A 6,537-nucleotide genomic window follows, 5' to 3' on the forward strand; every position below is an offset into this window, starting at 1 on the left:
CCAGCTCCAAGGTGAATCACAAGATTACAAGCTTTGATTTGAAGCAAAAAAGTATTTGAAAATCTGACAAAAAGACAAGACTGTGTACTTCACGTCTTTAATGAGGGAATGAAATACAATCCCACAAAGCAATAGTCTATTACAATGAATGATGGAAATATATCAAACTATTGATTTTGTAATTGCTGATAAGTCTAAAAACAATATATGAGCTGTGAATACAGGCATGTTTTTGGGTATATTTTAGACATAATGTCTATTTTGCTTACATATTATAGAAATTCTCTCTCAGCTAATGCTGTTAATTAAACAGGGGCCTTCAATTTGGTACATAAAGATATATTAATTTTACAAAACATGTCACATCTTATCTTTTTAAATATGTACAAATTCCATGTGTTCTTCAATAAATATGATGAAATAATGTCTTGAAATTGCAGCACATCTATTTGTCACCCTTGAAAGTGTTAGCCATCGTGCTGGGTCTGGCGCAAAATTACGATACAAATGAGTATAATATTAATTTCATATAAGACGGATAATTTCATTTTATGGGTGACATCCCTACTAATAAAACTTTTAATCGCAACATGCAGTGAAAGGGTCTCGCTGCTGAACTTCACACAGAGTAAAAAATCTTGGGATTTTCAAGAATCTACACTACCGGTCAAAAGTTTTGAAACACTTATTCTTTATTATAATTTCTTTTCTTCACATTTTAGAATAATAGTAAAGTCATCACAACTATGGAATAACATAAATGGAACTATGGGAATTATGTTGTGACTAAACAAAATCCAAAATAAATCAAAACTGTGTTATATTTCAGCATCTTCAAAGTAGTCACCCTTTGCCTAGAATTTGCAGACATGTACTCTTGACATTTTCTCAACCAACTTCTTGAGGTATCACCCTGGGATACTTTTTAAACAGTATTGAAGGAGTTCCCATCTATGTTGGGCACTTATTGGCTGCTTTTCTTTATTATTTGGTACAAGTCATCAATTTCAAAAACTTTTTTTTTTTTTTTTTAAATTAAATTTTAGTTTTAGAATGAAATAAATGAATATGGTGGCACAATTATATTTTTGTCTACAAAACTAATTTCAAACATTTAAGCATACGCCTTAAGATCAAAAGATTTTTAAGCTCATGAGAAACATTTCAGGCAAGTGACCCCAAACTTTTGAACGGTAGTGTGTATTAGGATAATTTAAATGGAGATTGCGATTAATCCCATGACTGCGTCAGATGACAACAAATGCATCATCATTTTCAGATATCTCCCTGTCCACACTACAAAACGAAGATGCCATTTTCAAATTTATCTACTTGGGAGAGTGCTTTCGAAAAGCTCATTTTCACCGTCAAAAAAAGGCCAAAACGTAGAAAAAAAAGATGCGTTTTCAAACTAAAACGAATTAAGTGTAGACGAGGCCTGACCTGGCCTCTCTCCTAATACTCCCTGATCTGTAAAATGGGTGACAGTGACAAGAAAAACAAACAAACAATACAGTAGATGTAGATATCTTTATTGGGATGAGTTCTTCAAACAAATTAATCACTATACACATGAATGAACAATTACTTTCTCCTTCTGCTCACTTTATCATGTATTTAAACATTAACATGGTTTACTGTCGATAAACAACAATATAATGTTTAGTTAACTCAGCGGGGTCAGCAGTGTGTAAAAAGTTAATGCTTAAAATGTAAAAGTCCCTGGATATCTAAACAGTCATATGTGGTACCATGTAAAAGCTTAGGATCTAAACTTTTCACAGAACTCCATCACTTTTGCATTTATGTTACATAAAACCTCGAAAATTAGCTGCTTTTAATTAGTCTGATCTGATCACTGCTTCTGTAAACAAAAAGAAGCCATACACTCTATATCAGCTCTTACCTTAAGCCCCGTACACACATGCAGCGACTTTATCGCTTGAAGTCGCAAGTCTCTGTACAGTGAAGCGATCCTACTGCTGTTGCTTATATGTTATTGTTTGACTGCACGTCTGCCCATGTATCTTGAAAATCTGATAAAAAATGAGACATATTGCCGGTAAAACTAAGATTTCATTCTAATTTGACATTGAATCGGTTTTGTAATGGAATGTACGAATCAAACTCACTCAGACTGCTGAATTTTTATTTTCCACACAACATTTATATCCATGTTGTTGCAGAACAATCATATGGAACAATGAAATCGCTCATAGAAATTTATCTTCCTTTCCTGCACTCCATTATCTCAAAGGATACAGGTGATGTGAGCTCTGTTGACATCCTCTTCACTCCTTTTGGTTGTCGCTCCAAGAAGTCACTCATCATTTGCATTGTTAAACTTTCCTCAACTTTCTGATGTCTCTGGACAAGCCCACATCTAGTCGCCAGAGGTCGCGGTCACCTGTGTCGCCGGAAGTCACCAGCTCTCACTCTAAAATGAATGAGATTGAGTTTCTTTGTCGCTGCATATGGGCTTTAGGCTTTTTTCTTCTAAATGAGCCATTTTCTACTTGTCTGTGAGCTTGCTTGGGTAAAAAATCCAATGTTATGTCTCATATGTCCAGTAGGGATGTGCACGAGTAATCGAGGACTCGTTCTACACCAGCTGGAGTATTAAAAACACTACTTGAATATCGCAAATTAAATTTTCCTTTGCGCATTTGCCTGCCGTGAACAGTGCTGAATTAGGATGCTTACAGACTAGGAAAAGCTCAACAGCGAGTTTGACGCATGGGAATGCCAAAGGTCCATTTGGAAGGCATGTACCACGGATAGAGATGGCTATTTAAAATATACCAGTAAACATTGAAACTCTTCTCCAGGCTCTCTCTCTCCACAATTACTATCTTTATAGCCTGACAGAGAAAGATAATAGAGGATAAATACACCAAATTTATGAGTTTGTCCCCCTTTTTTCGATTTCACAGCACAACTAGTCCCGCCTTTCCCATTGGTCTATAGATATCTAGTTCAGAGCGCATTGCAGCAAAATTTGAAATGTTCTCAACTTTTGTTCACATGATGGAGCTTCACTATCGGAAACCCTTGTGTTTTCCCTCTCTAACATTCCGACGCACCATCCCCATTGAGATCAATGCATTCGCAGCCTGAATCTCTCACCAAATTACGCAGTTACAATCGAGTCAACTGGGGGGTGCTCGGGATGTGTCATTGAGGTGTTGCATAAAAGAAGATATGGTGGTGTCTATGCTTTTAAAAGCAGTCAAGTATGGCAATACTTGTAATATTTTGATTCTTATTGAATTCTACTCTATTTGTATTTGGTTCTTGTTGGAGTCATGCAAACCAATGGATGAGGATCTGCTTTTATGGTGAAAATATTTGAGAAAGTCTGAAGCTTATAAGACCAGTATATGTTCATTAAATCTCTTAACACAGGCAGAGCACATTTTATAAAAAGCAAATGTTACCACTTTTTTATTTTTTATAATAACAAGTGAAATGACAAAAATGTGATATCTTTTATGTAGACTTAGAGTTTATATTTGTGCATTAACCTAATGCCGTCAGTATTGGTAAGCTCCGGGAGAGTAAAAATGTTTTTGCTGTTATTTTAAAATCTTTTTTGTTTTCCATTTTTATTAACGCAAATTGTTCATTTAATTTTTTCCCAAAAGAAAAGCATAGTTTATTGAAGTCATATTATTTTGAAACCGTTCTTGTTAACATTTGTTAATAAAACAAAATAGAAACTTCACATACGGGTCATACTTGTTATTTTTAACATGCATTTTAATTTAAGAGTAATCGAGTACTAGTTTTTTTTTTTTTTTTTGTGGGTTAGAGTACTCGACTACATCAGCAAAAGCAGATTAAGTGCCACTCAGAGGTCAAGATATTCGACAAATCATTGGGGAAGGGCTTTCTGTAAAATATTTTGCAATTCATCCACAGTATGTGTGTAAGGTTTATGGAGGCTGAGGAGTGCCAATTAAAAAAGAATAAAGGAATAAATGATCAATCTATTAATTTGAAAAATAAAAATGTGGATAAACCAATTTATAAATGGACAAATAAATAGACATATTTACATGTGTTTATTTAATTTGTTTAAAAATGTAATTATATTTAGCAATAAAACAGCACATAAGTCATTTTTTATGCACCTTTTAAAGTGTATTTAAAAAAAGTATTTGGCAATTCCTTTTCTTCATTCATTTGCCAATTGCTTTTCAAGATTGTTTGACATTTCCTTTTCTTTTTCCATCTGCCAATCCATATCTGCTGAAGCCGAGGGGTGCCAATTAAAAAAGAAAGAATCAATCTATTAATTTTAAAATAAAAACGCAAATAAACTAATTTATAAATGGACAAATAAACAGACACATTTAAATGTGTTTATTTAATTCACGTTTAAAAATGTAATTATATTGATCAATAAAATTTTGCATTAATAAATCAGGTATTTAATTCATGTTTAAAATGCAATTAAATGTAACAATAAAATAGCACATTAAGTCATTTTTAAATGCACCTTTTAAATTGCGTTTTAAAAAAGCAGTTGGCAATTGCTTTTCTTCATTCATTTGCCAGATGCTTTTCTTCATTTATTTGTCAATGGCTTTTCTTTTTAATTTTATTTTGGCTTTTCTTTATCCATTTGACAATCGAGTTTAAAAATGCCATTGGACAGTTGACATGTGGGAGCAACACGTGCCGTCAACAGAACCAATCCGTGCCACTGACTGAAAGCACGCGGCCGCCATGCTCGCACTCCACCGGCGTGAGGTACCGAGTAGCTGGAGAAAGACGCCGGACCTCTGGGCTGCAGTGGCCGCTAGATCCTACCTAAAGCAAACGCTTCTCTGTGCGGCCAGACCTACCAGTTATTAATCTATTTCAAATGACTTTACTCTATGACCGCTCTCTCTGCCGTACTGGTGAACAAACCCCCCATATACTGTACCTGGATCATCCACAAACACTGGGATTTGATAAAACTTTACTAAACCGTTTCTATTTATATAGCTTGATAAAGTGACACTGCTGCTGTTCACTTACACAACCAGAAATGTTTTTGTTCCTTTCAATTAAAGTTATGCCTTTTAAGTGACATGGCTTCATTTCACACAGTTCAATCAGTAAAAGGGGAGAGTGGGGGTAAAATACTTGTTGATTTTTGATCATTTTTATTCAGAAAATGTTTAGCCTAAAGCAGTGTTTCTTAAACTATGGGTCGCGACCCAAATTGCTACTAAATCTAGCATCACAACAACAGCATATATGTGTTCTGTGAAACATAGCTACATTTATTTTACCCACCTATCGAGAAGAAAAAGAGCAACTTCTGCATCCGTCTCTCCACCGGTGAAAAGCCCCATTATGTTGACGTGGCTCCTTGACCTCGACTTCTTTTTTTAATTTATATTCGTCTGATCTTTTTTTCTTGGTCTATTTCTCAGCCATTTGTCCTCATTGGAGATAAGAAATTTCACCTCAGCCAGATTTGCCGTCGCACTTCTAATTAATTTCCCTCTCACTCTGCCCCCACCCCCCATCCTGTGCACGTGTAAGAACCATTCCCTGTTGCAGACTGGCTGGAGTAGTGTTGTGTGGACCAGTCTGTTCCACATTGTTTTCGTCCCATTTACAGAGCCAGGACTTTGTACAAATGTCTGTGGGTTCAGTTGCTAAGACAGAAGGTCAGAATATTGGTCAGAAGCACTTTTAAGGCGGGGCTTAGCAAAGGGTCAATTGATGTAACGCTGAACACAAGCAGAAATACGTGAGTACTGTCTATCAAAGTGTTGCTTACAAACAATCACTCTGCAGCCCACTGCTGTATGTTATGCACTTAATTTTTCACAGTCCAATCCTAAATAAATAGAAAGACATCACTATGATGAATAATGGTCAGCTTGTCTAATATATAGATTGTTTCTCTGTTCTGGTGAAACTTTTATTCACAAATGAAGACCATAACATGGTAACCATAGTTTCTGCCAAAATACCACAGTTGCTGCAATTATTGTTACCAGACCTACTATAAAACTTAAAACTGTGTAAAAAGCATTCAGAATCTTTCTACTTTTTCCTGACTTAAAGGTAACCATCAGTTTTTTTCTTTTTTAACATTTTTATTTTATGAACCATAACTGTAGTAACTATGGAATTGTATTCTTTCTATGGTTGCCATGGTAAATTTTTGTAGGGTTTACAAAATATAAAAATATATTTTTTCTTTATTTCTAGTTGAAATGTTTTTCAGAAAGAATAATAATGATTTCTTTAATAGTCTGTCTATATCACAATTGTTTTGGACATAAAAAAAAGTGAATAAATTAACAGATAGGCTATAGCAAATAGCGAATTTCACAGTTTTGTAAGTGTGGGTCCCAAGTAAACACAAAACTTCTAATTTGGGTCCAGGGTCTTGAATGTTTAAGAACCCCTGGCCTGAAGCGTTGATATTTTACCTCAAACATCTATGACATGTTAGATGCCATTATCTGTGTCAATTAAATGTAAAAAGCAAATCAAGTCGGATACAATTAAACTGTAAATTAATTA

The 6,537-nt window shown here is 34.8% G+C and overlaps 1 protein-coding gene across 5 annotated transcripts in view; it reads right to left on the reverse strand.

Annotated features, from left to right (window-relative positions):
- LOC127442891 (gastrula zinc finger protein XlCGF8.2DB-like) overlaps positions 1 to 6,537 on the reverse strand; it is a 295,005-nt gene that overhangs the window by 86,957 nt on the left and 201,511 nt on the right. The gene's annotated exons all lie outside the window — the stretch shown is intronic.

This window comes from Myxocyprinus asiaticus, chromosome 6 (genome assembly GCF_019703515.2).
Source record: "Myxocyprinus asiaticus isolate MX2 ecotype Aquarium Trade chromosome 6, UBuf_Myxa_2, whole genome shotgun sequence".
NCBI classification, from domain to species: domain Eukaryota; kingdom Metazoa; phylum Chordata; class Actinopteri; order Cypriniformes; family Catostomidae; genus Myxocyprinus; species Myxocyprinus asiaticus.